At 42.2% G+C, this 22,169-nt stretch overlaps 2 protein-coding genes across 4 annotated transcripts in view; one reads left to right on the forward strand and one right to left on the reverse strand.

The window, feature by feature from the left end:
* SNAP23 (synaptosome associated protein 23) overlaps positions 1-12,634 on the reverse strand; it is a 39,171-nt gene extending 26,537 nt beyond the window's left edge. The window contains exon 1 of the mRNA XM_074955643.1: positions 12,492-12,634. The gene's annotated coding sequence lies outside the window, so the exon portion shown is untranslated. The remainder of the gene's footprint in view (positions 1-12,491) is intronic.
* A 201-nt stretch (positions 12,635-12,835) lies between these two features.
* The window catches only part of ZNF106 (zinc finger protein 106), a 72,316-nt gene continuing 62,982 nt past the window's right edge, over positions 12,836-22,169 (forward strand). For all 3 annotated transcript variants that reach the window (XM_074955644.1, XM_074955645.1, XM_074955646.1), the window contains exon 1: positions 12,836-13,022. The gene's annotated coding sequence lies outside the window, so the exon portion shown is untranslated. The remainder of the gene's footprint in view (positions 13,023-22,169) is intronic.

Below are 22,169 nucleotides of genomic sequence, written 5' to 3' on the forward strand. Positions count from 1 at the left end.
ACAAGATGTCATGAGATGCTCCTCAGGGCAGACTGCTCAGAGTGGGAGCTCACAGCTATGCCCGTGAACATCAGCATCTTCACCACCTACCTGTAAGTGGCTGCCCAGCAAATGGGGGTGTGCACAGGCAGCTGGTTCTAGCCCCTGGCTACAAGTGTGATGAATAAGACACCCTGGGACACCGTAGAGTCAGTGGTACATGGTGCAGGCTGTGGCCCTTTAAAACTGAGCTGCTCCTCCAGAGCGCAGTGTGCAGGCAGGAGCTTGGGCTCCAGCAGCAAACACTCCAGGCCAGGTTCCAGCAGGAACTCGGGAAGTTTCTTTCCTGGAGGGGGCAGGAAAGAAACTGTGCTTGTAGCTTACAGGAAAGCTGCAGATCCCAGCACTGCTTCTGCTCTGCCTTCTTGGGGGCTCATAGCTGTGCAGTGAAACTCAGCAACTTCACCTCCTACCTGTAAGCAGTGCTTCCCACATGGCAAGTAGGTCGTGGGGTGGGGACAGGCAGCCCCGATGTGCCTACCTTTAAGATGCAATGCAGGCACAGTACAGTATGTTGTTGTTGTTTTTGTCTCTGCTGCTGCCTGATTGCTTACTTCTGGTTCCACATGGTGTCTGGTTGACCCGTCAGTCCATAACTCTGGTGTTCATATCTTTGAGGTTCTACTGTAGTACCAGTTTCATACTTGTCAAATAGGTGAACTTCACCAGCAAAATGACAGGAGTTAATATATAGCAACATATTTCCATGTAGCTATTCAGAGGTCACATGGCTGTAAGCCAAAGCACAAGAAACCAAGAAGATCTTAAGGTCTGTAAGTCAGATAAAATAGAACTTAGGTAAGTCACAGCTTCTAGGCCTCCGACAACCCTGTTTAAAATAACTGGGTAAAAGCAATGCCTCAATGAAAGCTAGATACTGCATCTAGTCTGAGCTTTTTATTATATAAAAGTTCGCTTTAAAAAGTGGACATCTAAGCAGTGATGTTGAAAAAAAAAAAGTTTGGCTTTCCACAAACTTTTCAAAAATAAAATTTAACATTCCACATTTGGAACAGAAGTATATTGCTTTGAGTAAAGACAAGCTTATGAATTTTAGAAAGGCATCCACACTTTTTCCATGATTTAGAACGCCAGTGTCTAGCAACTTCTGACTTCTACTGTTAGTGAAAACAAATTGAGTTTTCTTCTATGCACCCATTCCAAAGGAAATTGACTGATGTGAATTAACTAAATATTACAGCCATCTTGGGATCACTGCTCATGGTAACCATACAAAGATGCAGAAACCCTGTCTGATGTAGATTAACCTGCAATACGTGGCTGTGCATCTTGCCAAGGCCACTCATGTCTGAACCATGCACTCAAGCCAGTCTGAAGGAGGAAACAGGAGGCGTATGAAAAGCATTCCCTGGGGTCCACCAGTCTTAGTGGCAGACCAGCAAGGGAAAAAGGGTGGGGAGAGAAACAGGGCCTTCAATCCTGCATTCCCAGTTGGGATGGTCTAGAAGACTCAGTCTAGCTTTGAGCCTTCTGACACAGAAGCTCCTAACCCTGGTCAGTAGGAGAGGCATGTGTACTTGTTCCACCTTCAGCAACTTCATGGATTCACTTAATTCAGGGGTCCTTCAGGTAAGGTGAGAGGTTAATGGCTCGATCCAGCCCTTAGAGAAGTACCTTAATTTTAGGGAAATTGGAGGGAAGATACAACTTTGATATCTTTTTTATATCAATCCAAACTGTGAAAAAAATTTAGGCTCAGATCCACAGTCCATGCACCAATTCTGACATTGTCCGATACCGGAGGATTGTTACATGTATCTGTGTCATTTTAAATGTGGGGTTTATTTGCTTTTTTCTGAGGTTCTCTTGAATTTCAATGGGCAGTGTCCAAGGGCTAACAATAGAGCGTCCATTAAACCTTGGTCTTCTTTTCAAATAGACTACTAAGAAACATACCCAACTTTATGATGCAGTTTCAACATAAGGGAATTATGGATTTAACTCCAAGCCCTGGCATAGACTCAGACTCTAAGGCCAGAAGGGACTATCATGATAATCTAATCTGACCTCCAGCACACTGCAGGCCACAGAACTACATCCACCCACTCCTGTAATAGACCCCCTAACCTCTGACTGAGTTACTGAAGTCCTCAACTCTTGATTTAAAGACTTCAAGTTACAAAGAATCCACCATTTACACTAGTTTACACCTTCAAGTGATCCCTACTTACATGCTGCAGAGGAAGACAAAAAACTCGCAAGGTCTCTGCCAATATGACCTGGGGGAAAATTCCTTTCTAACCCCAAATATGGTGATCAGTTAGACCCTGAGCATATAGGCAAGACCCACCAGCCCAACACCTGGGAAATCAGTCTCTATAGTAACTCAGAGCCCTCCCCATCCAGGGTCCCATCACCAGCCACTGGAGATATTTGCCGCTAGCAGTTGCAGATCAGCTACATGCCATTATAGGCAGTCTCATCATAAACTTATCAAGCTCAGTCTTGAAGCCGGTTAAGTTTTTTGCCCTCACTGCTCCACTCCCCTTGGAAAGCTGTTTTGGAACGTCACTCCTTTAATGGTTAGAAACCTTCATCTAATTCAAGCCTAAACTTGTTGATGGCCAGTTTATATCCATTTGTTCTTGTGTCCACACTGGCGCTTAACTTAAATTCCTCTCCCTCCCTGGTATTTATTCCTCTGATGTATTTATAGAGAGCAATAATATCTCCCCATAGCCTTCTTTCAGTTAAGCTAAACAATCCAAGTTCTTTGAGTCTCCTCTTATTCCTTGGCTCATCCTAGTAGCCCTTCTCTGCACATTTTTTATACAAAGAAAGGTATTTCTACCAAAAAAACACCCTATTTATTCCTCCATAAGGAAAGAGATTTCAGCTATCCTCACTCGAAAATATTAGCCACAGATACTTTAACATAGCAGTTTAAATTAGAAGAAAGTCAATATTTGAAGAGTAACTCCCTGAAAACAAAATCCAGCTCTCCACAGGGCAAACAGAACATGAATGGAAAGTAATGTATTACCATCAGCAGCTATGGTAAATTTTATGACCTACAAAAAATGTACAAAGACTGAATTCTAGTGTCAAGCTATCCAAAAAAACAAGAAGTTCTAAACATGTAACTAAACAGAAAACACTGTTCACCCATTTCAGCAACAGTTCTCACTTTCTAACAGACATTATCTTGTAGACACACCCCCCTCAAACTCTTATCCCAAGCCTTCCCTGAAGCAAATGGTGTTTGCTGAGACAAAGTAATCTTAAACCAGTGAAGCCAAGAAAGATGAGAAATTTCCTTGACTGCAATAAATATGGTACTTTAGTTATTATTCTGTCTCCCATGTGTAGATCTTTACATTAATACATCTTCCATCATTGCCTGTAACTTCCACTACTCTAAGTTATCCAGGTCACTGGCATTTGGTGCTTATCTCCTGTATATTTCCAACCACTTCAATATTTGTGTCAACTGTAAATTTTATCATAGTTAAATTTATCCAGGGATACATCTAACAATGATCACTCGAGCCTCTAACATAAGCAACTCTGATCACCTACAGGTATTCTGTAGTGGATTTCAAGCTGTGGTCTGCAACAGGGAGTTTGTATAGTCCTCCTGAATTACATAATGAATCTAGAACAACTAAAAACAACCTCACAATTAAAGGTTTCCATACTTAAGAAAAAATGTTGCTAAGGGTAGGTGTGTTCAAACAAGATTTAAACTGGACTGTCAAAGATGACAGTTCAATCAACTTATGAGTCCCCTTCATCCTCTAGCCAAGTCCCTTCTCTCCCCAGACATGCCTCTCACACTATCCCCTCCCTCCCAGAAATGTCCCCTCCACCATACCATTTGCCCTCCATCCAGTTCTGCTATTGCTCAGCTAATAATACAGCTTCACAAATTCTTCCTTCCTCACCAGTATCAGAGAACAAGCTATGCCTTGATGCTTGTTCCTCAAAAACAGATAAAGGGTTTTTCCTGGCAGATAAGAGTTCCCCCTTTTTTCTTGAGTGCAACCAATAAAGGGGTGAGGGAAAAGAAAATGAAGTTATCTGTCAGCCAAAGAGGATAGTTACTGCTGGAGTATAGAGAAGGATGACAAAGCCAACATCTTACTACATCTTATGATTCTAACATTGCATGTTTGCCTTGTACAATAACTGTCCTTTTGGGGAGAGGCAAGAGAAAAATAGATATACAATTTGTGAACGAAACTGGAAGAATCTCAGACTGATTCAGCAGTAAGAAACTCTACACCCAACATCTGGCTATGGAATACTTTCATCTCTAATTTTCCCACTTCATACTTCCAGGTTATTAGTAATCAGAAGTTGTTAGCCTCTAATGTCTTTTCAGTGGTCTGTGCTGGTGATTGTCATATTCCTAGGGAAAAAGAAAAAGTCTATTTGGCACTGTAAGAAAAGAGACTAAACAAACATGAAGACTCACCTCAAGAGCTAATTTGCACTGCTAACATTTGAAGAACATTGGCAGGGCAGCATGAGGAAAACACTGCACACTAATTTTTATACTTTCTGCAAGTCACATGGTTACTTTGGTTTTATTTTGCTTTAAAATAGACTATGCAACACTGATCTGATGAGCCCCACCTGGGGCATCCTCCTGCAGCAGACCATAGCGCAGTTGTCAGGCCCGTCTCAGTTTCTCCATGAAATCTGCCCGCACAAAGGAATATTATATTTCAGTGCAAATTCAAACCCTATATTCATATGGAGTGTCTCAGTTCACATATCACTCATAGTAAAAACAGCTCCTCTCAAATCCGCAAAGGCAGACAAGATTACAACACAGTAGCTCTTCAAACCCTTTCAAAGGTCACCATTCACAGGTCACCCACCCGTCAAAGTTCTTTTAGCCCCTTTCCAGGGCCCTACTCTCCAGGCTGCCTGAGAGCTCCAAGAGTCACTCCTCTCCTGAAGTTTTCTCTCATTGCCCCAAGTCAGGTTTCCTGCCACAGAACTCCCCACAGTATTGCACTCAAGTCAGGCCTCCAGACCTGAGTGCTCCCCCTGCTCAGGGAACATCCTTCCAGACTCACCCCTTGTTCTGGGCTCAGCTTCCTGCAGCAAGGGGACTTCCCATAGTGTTCCATTCACCAAGGTGTCCCTGCCTGCAAGTCCTACATCTACCCTTGAGCATCAACCCTCTTGTTTTGGAATCAGCTTCTCCTACCTAGGCTGGTTCTTCCCCTCCTTCCTGGGGGCCTCTAAACAAATTTCTCCTCTAACACAGCAAGGGTTCCCCAGCTCTGGCCAGTCCCCACTATCGACTTTTTGCTTTTCCCCCCAATGCTCTCTGTACCAGCTCTCTCCCCTCTGCTGCTTCTCCTCCTTAGGCAGCTGTGGCCACAACCAATGCTATGGAGATTTAAAAAAATATATATATATATATTTTAAATAAAGTAGTTTTAATTCCTCTAATGTTAGGAAATCTAAGATTATTTCTCTTTGACAGTTTTGTACTTCCTCCACTCCATTTTTGGCAGGTACTTATTTTGAGCCCTGTGGATCTCTCTACACTGCAATAAGACACGCTGCGAGGGTTCCAGAGCCAGGCTCCAGCTCAAGCCCAGACATTTACACTGCAATTTTATAGCCCTGCAGCAGCCTGAGCCAAAGACAGCTGACATGGGCCAGCCATGGATGTTTTATTGCAGTGTACACATATCCTGTATTTTCTAAAAGCATGAGAGAATCCTTGTTTGTGTACTTCTGTAGTTATCAGCAGGACCCATCTCAGCTCTAGGAAGCACTCTTGCTGTTCTCCATCTATTTTTAGTATCATATTGAATGAGATTCAGGTGCTAAGAACACTAGTACCCCAATGATTAGGAAGAGATCTCAACACAAACCCTTAAAGTTCTCTCCACTTCCTTCTACTTTACAGGCACTCACAAAAATCATTTTGACTTTAATAGACACCAAACGTTGTACTAGCTCTAATCTTATTCTTTAAACCAACAGGATTGCTGGAGATATTTGCTTTGTACCATCCAACCAGTTTCCTTACTTTTTTGACTGCAGGTAGAGTCCCAAGAACCACGAGGCCATTTAGCACTACCTGTTCTCTCAGGTTAACAACCTAGTGTGTTAGAAGGTCAAGTAGCTTTAAAAGCATTAGCCACATAACATAGCAAATTTTAATAGAAGTCATTCATTTGCACAATTTATAGTTTAAGAGTGACGTGCATTTAATAAGCATCACATCCAGTTAGAATGATGGGGGGGGGGGGGAAGATGTGTGGAATCAAATTTAATTTCCCCTCATGTAGCCAGATCTGGTCAATTTAAAGATTTCTGAAATAACGAGGAAATAAAATATTTCTGAACATCAAGACTGATCAACAATACAAAGCAAATAGCTCATCACTATTAACAAATCACGGTGCAAGTTTTCAGATCTTTAATGTCTCAACCTGGTAAATTACCTCATAACTCAGCTCATTATCTAGATAAAATGAATTGTGTTGTAACTTTTTTAAAGTCTACAGGCAGTTCCTTTTTCCAATAATTGTCCCCAGTCTAGCACTTGCTTTTTCCTCCTAAATATTACATTTGTTAAAGCGTCTCATTCACTAAGTTAGTAGGATTTCCCCTCTTTTGTATGTTGTACTCTCATGCCTTCCACAAAAGGGGCGGGGGGGGGGGGGGGAGACTACATTCCATATAATATGGAAAGCATTTAGACTATACCTGTGTTTCTCAGCTGGTGTGTTGTGACCCTCCACCCCTTCTCCAGAAAGGTGACAGGGGAGATCACAAAAGACAGTCAGAGGGTTGTGAGGCATTGAAATTTTTATTACAGTTCTCAAGCAGTGAAAACAAGATTTCCAGAATAATTTCAGGGCAGTGAACCAAAATCTTCTGTGTTTGTGAGGTCAAATGCAGTAATAGTTGTATTATATAGGCTTATTGTTACTTAGGGTTTTTTGTTTTTTTTTTTTACTTTTATAATGGGGGGGTCCACAAAATTGTGTGTCTGAATAAAAAAAAAGGCACTAGCTTGAGAAGTACTGGACTATACAAAAGTCTAATGTAGTACAATAGTTGATATCTTTGATCACTGAATACTCCCGTCTCTCCACAAGAAGCTGGTGGGATGAATACACTGAAATAGTTTATATCCTTCCTCTCAGAGCAGACCCAGAGGGTAACCATTCCTCCACTGACAAACCCTCATCTGCAGAGTCCCACAAGGGTGAGTCCTGCCCCGCATACCATTCAACGTATCTAAGAAGCTGTTGTGAGGCCTGATGAAGCAACCCAGGTTGAAGTGCCAGCACCACATGGATGTAGAGCTGGTCACCATCTAACAATCACCACCACCACACAGCTACTGCCACGTTTTGCCAAAACCAACATTCGGATAGAGAGCAGTTGGCTAAAGCTTTACCCTAAGATGACAGAGAATGCTGTTATGAAGTGAGAAATGCTTCACAGAACTTGCTTGTTCTATAACATCCCCCCATTATAAAGGACATCTGTACAGAGATTAATAAGTCAGTCTGTGACAAATACCCACTTCTATCTGCAAGTGATCACCCCAATTATTTCAGAAGAGTCACCAAAGATCCATTATTGTTAGTGAAAAGCTCCTGTGTACCAGAAATACTGAGACATCAAGTAGGGGAATCACAAGTAAAAGTAGGGACATAGTATTCCAGCAATAGTCTCTCTGTTGCCCTAAACACAGATAGTACCATGTCCAGTTTCCAAGATGTGAAATTGAAAAGGGTTCAGCAGAGAGCCAGAAGAATATTCAAGGTCTGGAAAATGTGCCTTACAGCAAAAGATTAAAGAAGCTTAGTTTATTTAGTCTATCCAAGAGAAGATAAAGAAAGATAAGACTTGGTCATGGTTTGTAAATACCTGCATAGGAAGATTTTTCTGAGAGAGCGCTCTTTGAATTTAGTATACAAAGGCATAACAAGATACAAGGCTGGAAGTTAAAGCTAGACAAATTCAGACTAGAAATAAATCAGAACTTTAAGACAATGAGGGTAATTAACAATCAGAACAGATTAAGCATTTAGTTCTCCATCACTGGGAGTCTTTACATTAAAAGTGGGTCTGTACCTAAAAAATATGCTTAGTTAAACCAGACATCATGGATTTGACTCAAGGATCACTGGGTGAAGTTCTACTACCTATGTCCTTCCGATCATAATAGACCCTTCTGGCCTTAAAGTCTATAAATCCACTCAATGTTTTCTATGGGATCTTTTCATTAGATTAACGGCAGATGTTACTTATGACAATATAAAGGTAAGAAATTCTTCGTGGGATAATACAATTGACTGTGTCCCTTTGGACATTAATTTTATGTCTAGACAGAGAAATTCTATGGAGCACAAAACTGCCGAACTATGGTAATGATACTAAATAGGCGTATGTAGCCCTGTCCCTTAATCAAGGGAATTAAAAGTTTTCCCAGAGTATAGGTTTAAGGATATCATGTGTTGCAGAATAAAATGTTTGTTGAATTATTGCATTAAACCTTGGCAGGTGACTATACAAATAACTAACCTGATTTATCCTTTGTTTAATCTGGTGTGTTTACCAGTAAAAGTGAATAAGATTTACAAAACTCTCCTCAAAAGAAACTCCTTCACTAGCTCATTGATTTCTTGTGAAATTCTGTGCAAGCACCAGTGAAGAACGCAAGTAGAGTACACACACAATCACACTTGACTAAAAACAGGGAAACACCAAACAGTAGGCTGCTGACAGGAGCATCTACAGGTATGAGATATTTCCAAAGAAAGAAAGGAAGGAAATGAGACAAACATGATTAATTGTTTCAGCAACAAAGTGGGACTCCTGAGCTGTAATCTCAGCTCTGACAGTGACTTTCTGTGTGGCCTCACTCATGTCATAACTATTCTGTACCTCAGTTATCACAACTGAAAGAGAGAGACAATGGCTATCCCCAAAGGAATGCAGGGATTTAATATACTGATGTTTGCACAGAGATTTGAGATAAAAAGTGATGAGCAGTACTATCATAAATTTGAAATTAGGTGATTTAGAAGACAAAAAACAGCTAGCTTAGGACTACTACATCTTTTACATGAAAAAAAGAGTGCATGGAAGAAACATATGTGCTTTTTTAAATCCCTTCATTAGTTGAAAGGAGAAGAAGCCTACTTATGTTATAGGCACAGCAGATTCCTGCTGCAGGACACTATGAAGTGTCAGCACCAGAACCTCCTCCCTCCCCCTCCCATATTCCCCTCCCCTCAAAGTCTGTCTCATATCCAAACAAGCAAAGCAACTGTGGGGGGAGAGGGGGAGAACAAAAAAAAAAAAAAAAAAAAAAACACACACAAAAGATACCATTCTGCACCCTTCCTGGCTTCTCTTATCAACTTCCTGAACACATTGTAAAGATGAGATGGCATTACCAGTGCCTGTTCTTCCAGCTGTCTCTTCTTGTAGTATGTTCAGCTTTTTACTTGTCCAAGCAAAGCCAGCTTTTTGCCTCTGGGAAAACCCCATGACCAGTGTATAAGAGCCCTCCCACGATTGGCTGGAAGACCATCTATTATACACAAATTTAACACCTTACTGTACAGTCAGTTGCTGTCCCAAATGTACTGAGAAGCACCTTTGATAATGTGCCTAGACTTACAGAAGGGTGAGGTACTCAAAGGGATGAATTTCCAGATCAGCACTGGGTGTCTCTCAGAATCCACTTGCCAGACCCTGATAAGCCAAAGAGCCCCCTCATCAGCACTGGGGACAGCCCACTTCTTTGTCCCCTGAAGAGCCTTCCTAGAGCAGCCGCTCTAACCCCTGAAAGAAAAGGAGTACTTGTGGCACCTTAGAGACTAACCAATTTATAATACAGACTAACACGGCTGTTATTCTGAAATCTAACCCCTGAAGCGTTGTGAGGAGCAGAATAGATGTAAAACATGTTTCTTCCAGCTGAATACTGAACTAATATCCCAATAGGATTATCAGCGGGCATCATATTGCTGAAGGCATGATATTATGTGTAATCTGCAAAATTAAGGAATATGCTCACTCAGATTCATGAGGTAGACAATGTCACTTTTCATGACAGAAGGGGTGTTAAACCCTGGTGTACTAGACTTACCCAGCCCCACGTAAATATGTTACACCTTCCTAAATTTCCCTTGCAAATTCTACTTGATAGATTATTCATTTGGCTATACTGCTGCTGTCTGTTATTAAACAGTAATTGTGTTCCATCCCAGATGAGGCTACAGCAGATGGGTGAAGTGATCCAGTATTCTTTATGTACCTCTCAGACAATCCTACATGGCTCAGATAACTAAAAGTTTATAAAGCACCTCAAGACATTTGGATAAGAACTAGGGAAGAGATGTTAAATATTTATGAAGCTTACTGGGGGTTGCTGCCTTTTCAGTTTGCTGACAGGGAGGCAGGACCTACCAGTTTTATGTTCTAAACCACTAAAAATAGAAATTTTATTTCTTTTAAAAAACTACATGATAGCGTTTCTTAGGTACTGTGAGTTCATACAGAAAGCAAACAGGATCCCTCCCTTATAAAGGCCAGGGAGAAAGAATATCAAATTAGATGTTTAAAACCTAACATAGTACAAGATTCATGCTATTTATCATATGCTCCAGATCTGCACAAAGGTTTGATAAACCAACAATACAAGCATGGTTTGCATGTGCTGCAAAGGCAATGAGTAGCATAAGGGTTCCACATCCCTAAGAACCTTTCTTTCAGCCATCACCTAGTATAAAGACTTTCCCAAACTCTTTCTGCAGAGACGAGGAGGCTCTATAAGGATAAAGAAACAAATTGCTCTTCTAAAACCATCTTGAAGAGGGCAGCTGACATTCTTCAGTGTGAAGTGCCAATGATTAGGAACCATTAGGAAAGGGATAAATAAGACAGAAAATACCACAATGCCTCTATATAAATCCATGGTATGCCCACATCTTGAATACTGCATGCAGATCTCGTCACCCCATCTCAAAAAAAGATATAGTAGAACTGGAAAAGGTACAGAGAAGGGCAACAAAATGATTAGGGGGATGGAACAGCTTCCATATAAGGCTAGATTAAAAAGACTTAGAAAAGAGATGACAAAGGGGGATAATGATAGCAGTCTATAAAATCTTGACTGGTGTGGACAACAGGGATAAGGAAATGTATTTACTCCTCCACATAACACAAGAACTAAGGGAAACCCAATGAAATTAATAGGCAGCAGGTTTTCAACAAACAAAAGGAAGTACTTCCTCACACAACACACAGTTAACGTGTAGCACTCTCTTGCCAAGGGATGTTGTGAAGGCCAAAACTATAACCGTATTAAAAACAAAAAAACAAAACAAAAAAACCTATAAGTTCAAGCAGAATAAGTCCATCAATGGCTGTTAGCCAGGATCGTCAGGGATGTAATAACATGCTCCGAGTGTCCCTAGTCTCCGTTTACCAGAAGGTGGGAGTGGACAACAGGGTATGGATCACTTGATGATTACCTGTTCTGTTCATTCCCTCTGAAGCACAGGGCATTGGTCACTGTTGGAAGACAGGATACTGGGCCAGATGGACCATTGGTCTGACCCAGTATCGCCATTCTTATGTTGCGGGCCATTCTTATTTCTAATGCTTAAACACTTATATTTTCTTCTCTATCCAGGTACGTATCTGCCACCCAGCACCATTTCCTGGAGCTCAGCAGTTCTCTCTTACACATGCTAAACAGCACTCACTGAATGCATTATAAAGGACACATTTTAAACAAATGTATCAGGAGATAATAAGCACATGACCACTGTTCCCTCTAAGCTGTGCACGCACACACAGATCCTAAACCGTGGGCACCCAGCAAAACACCACATGTACAAAAGTTTGCACAGAAGCACAACAATTTGCACAGAAGAAATGTTTTGCGCACATGGCCCATCAAAAATTAGAGGGAACACTGTACATGAGTGAACACACACACACACACAGCTAAGTCACCACAGTGACTAGAACTGGAGATGTGGCCAACTCCCCACTACCTTTGTTGCTAGTAACTGGCGAAGCCTTTTAGCACAGCTGGCGCCTCCCCAGGAGAGGGCAGCACTGTCACAGCTCCGTAGGATGGGGAGAGCCTCCAGGCCCGATCACTGGGCAGGAGCTCAGGACTCTGAAATCCATTCCCGGGAACTCACCGCCCCATCCCCGGCTCCCGTTCCGGCCTCATGCCTGGGGCCCGCACTAAAGCCAGGCTCATGGGCAGAGGGAGCCAGCCCATGCCTCGAGGAGCGAGCCCCTGCGTGGGGCAGCCCAGAGCGCTCTCCAGCCCAGCCACCAGCCCAGCCCAGCCCAACGCACCAGACCCGGACTCCGCCCTGCTCCCACCCCACCTCGAGCTGGGCAACACGGGCCGCCCCGCTCCCCGGAAAAACGAGGCGCCACACCCGGAGACTTCCGCCTCCTCCCACCTGCAGGCACCGCCACCGCGCTCGAGTCCAGACTGCGAGCGGAGCCGTCGCTTTAATACCCCATCCCGAGTCTCCCCGCACCACAGACACCTGCCCGGCAAGCAGAGCCACCAACCCCACCGGAAGCGGAAACCAGCGCCGCCCACCTGACAACACAGCGGGGGAGAGTCACTTTCAAGATGGCGGAGAGAAAGGCACCTCGTCGGCCACACCCAGCATGGCGGCTGGCCCTATTCTCGCGAATCACCACCGAGCAGCGCGGAGAGAGAGCGAGAGATTGGCCGCGCGGTAACGAAATCGCCATTTCCCAGAATGCAAGGCGTTTGCTGTGCTCGCTGATTGGCTGCGGGAACGCACGCTCCTCTTGTTCTGCGCCGCGGTTCCCGCTCGTGTCGCGAGCGCGACTCGTCGTCGCTGTTTTCCTGTAGGAGCCGCGGCGGGCCCGGGGTAGGTGGTGGGGCCTGCTCGGTCCGAGCCGCGTGATGGGCGGCGGGGCTGCTGCGCTGTTGTGGAACCAGGAGGACGCGGCCTGTGAGTACGGGGCTCTGTCGGCCTCCTCGCGGCTGTGTGGCGGGCAGGGGCTCGGCGGCTGCAGGTGCTGCTCCGTCGGAGGGGCTGGGATCGTTAATGGCTCAGGAATGTGGCGGCGGGTTATGGAGATCCGGGAGGCTGCTGGGAACGTCGGGGGAGACAGGTATAGGAGGTGGCAGTGGGCTCCGTGGCGGTGGGAAGGCGGGCGGGACGGCTCTTGCACAGTAGAGAGAGCGAGCGAGCGAGTGCGTGTTCTTCCTAACGCCGAGCCTCTTGATCTTTTGCCATTGGGTTGAGTAGAATTTCTCTTGTTTTAAAGCAAACACCCATTTATAGATCTTTAACTCCTCACTGAGAGCCACGCTGGGTGCTAAATTCTGCCCGTAGGAGCCGCCCCGCTTTGTGCCCATCCTCGCTCGCTCCGTCACTCGGGTATATTAAGTTAAAGTAGGCACCCACCTGAAAACAGGTGTGAACTTGCATCTAAATATGTCCAGTGAGTGAGCTCATTAGTGTGCAAATGTAAATTTGTTCTTGTAACATGCCAAAATATCATCAGGATGCATTTTAAAGTAAGCACTTATGCTTAAGAACATGTTAACCCACAAAAATTTCCCCCTTTTTTTTTTTTTTACATGTTACATGAACTCTTCTCTTCTGATTTCTGTTATGAACCCTTCAGCATATTTCTGAATTTCAGCTTCACACTTTTACCCACAGTTCATATGTTTTTGATCAATCCTTTAAGTGTAGTTTTGAAAGAAATGATAACTGACTTCATTTATTTTCTGGCTAATTGGCTCCTTTTGTTCCTTGGATTTTTTTATTTTACATGAGATACTGTTTCTTTCAGAGGAGGTCTAGGATTTGTGGTCTTCATGGACCAGATATGTTCTGAGGAATGGCTTGAAGGGGATTGAGGTGTGATGCATGATGTTCAGAAGTGGATTCTGGGCCCCTGTTTTTGGACCTTCCTGATAATGTCTGTCATTCCTCCATTCATTACTTGGTTGAGTCCCTCTTCTAAATATCAACACAGATAAATTCTTAGGGCATGCCTGTACTGCAAAAAGAAAATAAATAAATCCCAAACCCTGTGGCAGTGAGTCTTGGAGCCTGGGTCAACTGACTCAGGTGAGCTCTATGGGTCTAAGACAGGGGTGGGCAAACTACGGCCCATGGACTGGATCCAGCTCCCCAGCCGTTTTAATCCAGTCCTCAAGCTCCTGCTGGGGAGCGGAGTCTGGGGCTTACTCTGCTCCGGTGCTCCAGCTGGGGAGCAGGATCAGGGGCTGCTCCCCACGGCTTCCGGAAACAGCGACATGGCCCCTTTCTGGCTCCTACGCGTAGGGGCAGCCAGGGAGTGCCGATCTGCACACTGCCCCTGCCCCAAGTGCTGGCCCCACAGCTCCCACTGGTCAGGAACTGCAGCCAGTGGGAGCTGCAGGGGCAGTGCCTGAAAATGGGGCAGCATGCGGAGCTGCCTGGCTGTGCCTCCACATAGGAGCCAGAGAAGGGACGTGCCACTGCTTCTGGGAGCTGCTTGAGGTAAGAACAGCCCAGAGCTTACACCCCTGAGCCTCTCCCCTCACCCCAACCCCATGCCCCAGCCCTGATCGTCCTCCTGAACAAACTTCTCATTTCTGGCCCCACCCTGGAGCTCACACCCCCAACCAGAGCCCTCACCCCCTCCCACATCCCAACCCCAATTTTGTGAGTATTCATGGCATGACATACAATTTCTATTCCCAGATGTGGCCTTTGGGCCAAAAAGTTTGCCCACCCCTGGTCTAAGGCCTCGTCTACACTACAAAGTTTTGTTAGCAAAAGTTATGCTGCTTCAATTAAATCCACTGTTACATATCCACACTAGCTCCTTGTGTCAGCGGAGTGCATCCACACGAACAGCTCTTGCATTGACAGAGCAGTGCACTGTGGTAGCTATCCCACTGTGCAACTGGCTGCAGGGTGCTTTGAGAAGGGTTTGCAATGCCTCATGGGGCAGGTTTCTCAATCCTACCTTCCAGGGGCATTTTAGTAGATTGTCAGCGCTTTTTCAGCTGAAGGGTAGGGTGGGGGTAAGGAGAGGAGAATGGTCTGTCTGGGGTGGGGGATTCAGCAGGCTGGCAGACCTATCCTGAGGCATGGGGAGGGGGACCCCCCCCCCGCCACGTCAGCTCCTGACTCTGGTCAGCACAGCAGTCTCTTCTGAAGCAACCCACTCTGCCTGCCTGTCTATGGTTCTGTGATTCCCACAGTCTCCTCAGCTGCCAGGATTAGCATCCTGAGCAGCTCTGTGAGTTCTCCACGCTGAGGAATGTCAAAGCAGTACAGCAGTCCCCCTCCCCTTCCTGCCTGACACTGTGTTCCTAATGCAGGTAAGAACAGGAGTATTCTACTTTAATGATTTGCTCTTTGATCCCCAAACAGAAGCAGCATACTCAGCTGTCAGATACTTCTTAGAGCTTTGAAAGGCAAGGCGCACATGCTTGCAGAGCATGCAGAGATCAAAACAGTGAGCAGAGCAGTCACAGGAGGCATTGTGGGATACTGGTGGAAGCCAGTTATGTCAACAAAACAGAGTCCACACTGAGGCTTTGTCACTTTGCCATAAGAAGTTGCCTCTTGTTAGGTGGTTTTATTTTGTCTGCAAAACAGCAGAGTTTTGCTGCCAGAAGTAACTTTGTAGTGCGTAGACATCCCCTGTTTTGTCGGCATAAGGCAGCTTTTGCTGACAAAATTTTGTAGTGTAGACAAGTCCTAAAAGTAGCAGTGTTGACATTCTTGCTTGCACTGGAGCGTGGGCTTTGGGCTTTAGCCCCAGCAGGAACCCCTACACAGCTAAGTTTAGCTCCATAATGCAAGCCTAAGTCAAATGACCTGGGCTCTGAGACTTGCTGATTTGGGATTTTTTTTTAATTTATTTATTTATTTTGTTTTGCTATGTAGGTGTACCCTTAGATCCCTGTCCTGTAAACACTGAGTTGATCACAATGTTGTATTTATATATTTACAATTTTTAAGCAAGTTTGAAGCCTACCAGTGCCATCAATCATTACTACAAAATAAAATTAACAGAATGATCCAGTCACAGTGCATTGTTTCTTTACTGTTGTTGATGGTCCTGCTGTTTCAGCCTCTGCTTTGCATTCAGTTTGTTTAGCGTGTTTCATGTGTTCTACAATTGTCTGATTTTGAATGTAATCTACAGACTTGCTGCATACAGTACAAAACAGCACATTACCATCAGCGTGCACTTTGTCCTTGCCAAACTCAGTCTTTAGGGGTGATTTTTCAGGTTTTCAGCATCTTTTCATAACTTTCATTACTCATGTCTGTAGGCTGAAGTGAAATTTGAGATGCATTAAAATATGAACCCCTATATGCCATTGAGTAACCAGAAGCAATTTATTGGCATATGGTTAGCTGTGTAAATTTAAAGCACATTCAAAATTCAACCCCAGGAGTTGGAGGTTGTGTACATTGAATAAGCGAAACTTGTACTTTCAGTAAACTTTAGTTAATGTTTTTATTTTTCCACAAAATCTAAAAACTTTTTTTTAAACAGAAAAATGCAAATTCCTCTCTTTTTTTTTTTTTTCCATGGCAAATTGATTTCTAGGTTGCCTGCACATCACAAATGTGCCTCAACTCTGAACTGGAAGGATTATGAGAGGGTAACTCAGTTTCCATGGCCACTCTGCTGAAACTGCTAACAAGGGTGAAAGACAACTACTTTAAGCATTGGCATATGTGTTCCTCCGCCCCCTTCAATACAGACTAACGTCACATGTTTGATTTCATTAATAAGAGGTGTTCCAGTCTCATACTTCCAGTTCAGAGGCCAAGAATGAATCAAACCAGTGGATGGCTGTAAACTAATGGTATCTTAATATCTGAATCACTGTGAGCAAAATATATTTCACTTTATAGTCAATATTACTCTTATGAGGCCACCAGACTATCTTAATTTATATGACTCCCATATCCATCACTGAGAATAACACTTAGCACTTATGTATTGCTTTTCATATTCAAAGTGCTATACAAATGTTGATCTTAATTTATCTGCTCTGTAGGAATGTTGTAATCTTCATTTAACAGATTGGTAAAGTGAGTCAATTTACCTTGGTCTTATGTTTTATTAAAGTTTGTCTTTGCAAAATCGAATATTTGGGCCAAATTTAAATTCATAAAAGTCTCTTTTAGCATCAAGTAGTTGGAAGCTTCTATGATTAATTCTGCCACCAGGTGGTGATACAGGGTTTTTCTTTTTTTTCTTTTTTTTTTTTTTATAATCAGTTTTAGCAGGGCAACAGGAAAATTATAGAAGAAAATATTGTACATTGCAAGGAATTTCTTAATTTTGTAGAAGTTTTCCCCCCTGGTGTGTTGTAACTGATTTTTCCATTAAATTTTACTAGTTTTTTCTTCCAAATTCAAGATCCCTCTTCAATAAACAGCTATTGCTAGGAACAGATCAGAAGAAATCCTGTTCAAAAGTTTTCTTGAAAACTGGTGTTGAAAGATGGTTTAACATCTCGCATAGATGAGAAACATTTTTCAGATGTAGTGGAAAGTGTGATAGACATGAGATGTCTATCATATTGCACCAAGCTTCTGTCACACTTTCTTGCTTTTTGTTTTCTTTTGATGTTGGAAAATGTCTGTCCCATCCACTTTAGTTGTTAAGATGTTCTCAGTTTCAGTTGAGGGAAAGTCATAGGGACCCATTGCCAGTAACTGATGGCTATTAACTTTTGTGTTGCAACTTCTGGGATCTTGAAGTATATCTGTACTAAATAAGGGAAACCCTTGCACAAGCACCCATAGCATGAAGAGCAGTTACCTGGCTCTTTTCCTTGCAGTGGAATAGTGTATCTAAACCCCAGTTCAACAAGGTACTTAAGCATGTGTTTAACTCTAACTTGAGTGCCTGGAAAAGCTGGTGTGGATGGATGCATGTTACACCATTTTGCCCACTATAATGCAGCCTTCATGTGTGACTGAAGGGCTAATTGAAATCCTCATAATAAGGACTAGCAGACCTCTTTCCAGAAGCATCAAACTCCCCAATATTAGTTTTCACAGATTGTCACATATTGAAAAACACATTATCAAATGCCAACATATGCCAGCATGCACTCAACTTGCTATAATCAGTCTAACTTATAGGTGAATATCAGTTATCTTATAAAACAATAGTTACCCAAAACAACTTGAGCATCTTGGTTTTTGGTGCTTGTTGTTTCATGAGTTATACAGTTGTGATATGTGCAAGAAATTAAAATGTTACGTGTGTGTGTGTGTGTGTATATATATATACACTAGAGGAAGGATGGGATGCTAGTAATTAGTTGGCTAGCCTAGAACTCGGAATGCCTAGAACTCAGGATACCTGGATTTATTTCCCTGCTCCACAATAGGCTTCCTTTGTGACTTTGGGCAAATCACTTCATCTGTGTGCCTCAGTTCTTAAGTAGTAAAATGGGTATAATAGTTCCTCCCTACAAGGGGTTTTGTAAGGATAAATATATTACAAAAAAAAATTGAGGCTTGGATGGTAAGGGTGAAACGTCTTAACACTTTAACACTGAAGTTATTAAACTTTTACATCCACCTCTGACAAAAATATATTCACTTTTCTTTTGTCCATTACTTTTGAATCAGGGCTTCAAAAAATCTAAATTTGTACTCTGTTTCCACAGCAACCTGGGCAAAAGTGTATATTTAGAGGACACTTCTTTAAGGTTCAGTTAAAAAATGGATGCATAGCTTTTGTTGTCCAGTTGCAGGTTTCAGATTTTGAGTCCCTAGGAATTAATTTTTTTTTTTTTTTTCTGAAAGAGAGCTCTGCTGTATAAGGAAAAACTGCTCTATGCAGAGTTTCAGAGCTGAATTGGTGAAGAGCACAATCTACAATACTTAAATAATTGGTATTATTAAACAGACATGTTGGTTAAAATATTGTTAGATAAGCAAGACAATTTATGCTAGTAACAGTTTAGATGACAAACAGAAAACTTTGAAACTCTCATTTACATTCTGTTATGCTATCTGTTTTCTTTTTGCATTTCAGAGGGCTTGGAGAATGAAAATAAAATGATCAGTTTCAATTTTGTATAGCTGTTTTAACTTTTTGGTTCTCATTTGTTTTGTTTAGCACTTTGAATACGCAGACTGTGTAGTTCAGTGTTGATGCTGCATACCCTGCAGGGGAATATTTAAATACAAACAGCCATCTTCCTTAAGTTAAAACAAAAAAAAAAGCCTACCTCTATTAATATTAAGCATCATAAATTCTTAATTATAGGGACCTGAATTTTGGGCCTAAGGTGCCCAGCAATGTCCCTTTTGCCATATTATTTTAGGTGGAAGTGTAAAGGTTTTGAAGGCTATTACTTCACAGAATCTTCTATGTGACTGTGAGCAGATGGGCAGAGTGACCTGAAATCAGATGATCAACAATCTTTAAACTAAATATGGTGCAGCTGAGCAGTAGTTCTTTGCAGTGCTTTATTAGAACTCAGCCCTTTTCACAGTCTCTTGCTCAAATAGGCTGAGAGTACTGCTGAAGTCAGCAGTGACCTCCCCCCATCTTTCCCTCCCTTAAGCCAACTAATACTTTTACCAAAGCCCTTTGTTGTGGATTACCTCTTTGTAATACTGTCCCTTCCCCTTTCTTGTGGTCCTGCAAATACTACAGTTGCCTTAAAGATGGGAAGGCAATGGGACTCTCATTGGACTACAGAACTTGTTGATCAGTTGCTGGGGCAGAGTGAGGTCACTAATTTAGCAAAAAGAAAAGGAGTACTTGTGGCACCGTAGAGACTAACCAATTTATTTGAGCATAAGCTTTCGTGAGCTACAGCTCACTTCATCGGATGCATCCAATGAAGTGAGCTGTAGCTCACGAAAGCTTATGCTCAAATAAATTGGTTAGTCTCTACGGTGCCACAAGTACTCCTTTTCTTTTTGCGAATACAGACTAACACGGCTGTTAATCTGAAACCTGTCATTAATTTAGCAAAAGCACTCTGCACCTTCCTACCATAGGCTGAGAACAGCACCAAGGCAGTCTGCATTGCAGAGATGAACTTCTAGGTCTCCCAGGTTTTTCAAGCAATAGAACATATGTTCTATCTGCTAGGACTGTCTAAAAGATGAATGTCCTTATGTGGGAGCTTGAACTAAAGATCTCTTTGAGAAGTCCTGAGGATTTCCAAGCAGCTGGTATGTTAGGCAGTCCTCACACTCCACTTCAGCTGTGGCTTTATATAGTCAGAATATTCAGCCATTGATCTGTAGCAAATTTAGCTTTGACATACATTTTTAACGTATGCTATTTGCCAAGGTTGGACATCTGAGCAGTAGTTATAGGCTAATGAATATTATGACAGGAAGTAGTTTAATGCCTTATATTTTCTATTTAGACCATTTTTGTTTGCCAGAAATGTTTTCCAGTCTCTTCATGTAAGAGATTTATTCCCTACAATTTGTTCTAGTTGATTCAATAAGTTTGTATTACTCATACACACTCTCACTTTTTAAACTTGCAAGCCACAGGCACATCAGAACCAACTTATCACAGTTAAGATGGCCCCAGATGATGGTAAAATGCATACTTTTCCTCTTTAAACCACAGTTTGGGAACATTATTTCCCTAAAATCCAAGTGTATGGAGCAAAGGAGCACTACTTCCTGATATTGAAACATCCAGCCTTCCCAGGTAGTACTCACAAAAATGTGTCTCAAATTTCTTTTTGGTCATGGTTGATCCAGACTTTTATTTATATTATCATAACACATTTTCAACTCTTATGATCTTATATCTGAAGCTAGTCAGTAGATTGTTGGTGTCCAAGGCAAAAATGATTGACTCTGGCTAAGCGTGGAGGTTATCTAGTATTGAAAATGTATCCGTTATCTTTTTTGTTTTAATTAGCCAAAGCAGGTGCAATTTTAGCTCTACTTGTTAAGTCATTTTAATGTTACACACTTACCTGGGGCCAATAGCCACACACACCCTGCTGACCTCTTTGTCCCTATTGTGTCCCATGTCACCCTTTTGCACTAATGTCTGACAAATTCCATACATGCTCAGCTAATTTGAAGCAATATCCTAAACACATGTGGACGTTATTCCATTAAACGACAACGTAGCACTGGTAAAGAATATTGGGAAAGCAGAACAGATTCTTACACAGAAGGAAGCCATCTGTAATCAGTACAAGGATTAGCACCTCTGTTTTTCAATAATATCCTTATATTAATCACATTAAAATAAGTTTCTTGCATTTTAAAGAGATGTTTGTACTTTTGTCACTTGGATCTTACAATGAATAATGCCTCATCTGTAGTAGAAAGTGGGCTGATCCATTCTGAGCTCCTGTTCTCACATGCTTATTAACATGCCATAAAATTATGCTTAAGTGCAAAATTTTTCATAATTGTTCTCAGCCCAAATTTGAATTTCTTTTGAGAAGCATGGAAACATTTTGTTTAGCTGTTTTACGTACTTACAAAATTTGAACAGTTTTTTAGAAGTGTCTTTGAATAACCCCAAATACTTGGTTCTAAAAGTTCACTTTGACCTCTAATGAAGGCAAGTGCATTTGGCATGCAAACATCTAATAGTCATATTCAGTTTATGACTTTCCACTAAACTTTGCCATACGGAGATGCTAAACTCTAGACCTGATCATGCTTTAGTACCTATTTCAAAACAAAGTATCCCAGATATAAATGTCTTTCAGTCATTAAACATTCAAATAAAGTGGTTATGTACCTGATAGTGTTTTCATGTGTATGTTAATTTTCCTTGTGAAGCAAATGTACATTTCAGTAAATGCAAGAGTGGCACACCAGTAATGCACGCTGAGTAACTGGTATACTTGGTAGTCTTCATGATTGAGTCTTTACATGTTTAAATGCATGCATGCATTTATTTCAGTATGATCAGGCCAAGTTTTGGTTTTGTTTTGTTTTTTAGAGGGAATGTCATTTACATTATGATGACTGTGAATTGAAATGACTGATGGGGAGACCATTCTGAGTTTTGGTTACACTGAACAGCTGTTAGTGACATTTATAGTTATCTACTGCAAAATACTAAATTGGGAGGAATGAAGGACTTTAAGGAACCAT

This window comes from Natator depressus, chromosome 6 (genome assembly GCF_965152275.1).
Source record: "Natator depressus isolate rNatDep1 chromosome 6, rNatDep2.hap1, whole genome shotgun sequence".
NCBI lineage: Eukaryota > Metazoa > Chordata > Testudines > Cheloniidae > Natator > Natator depressus.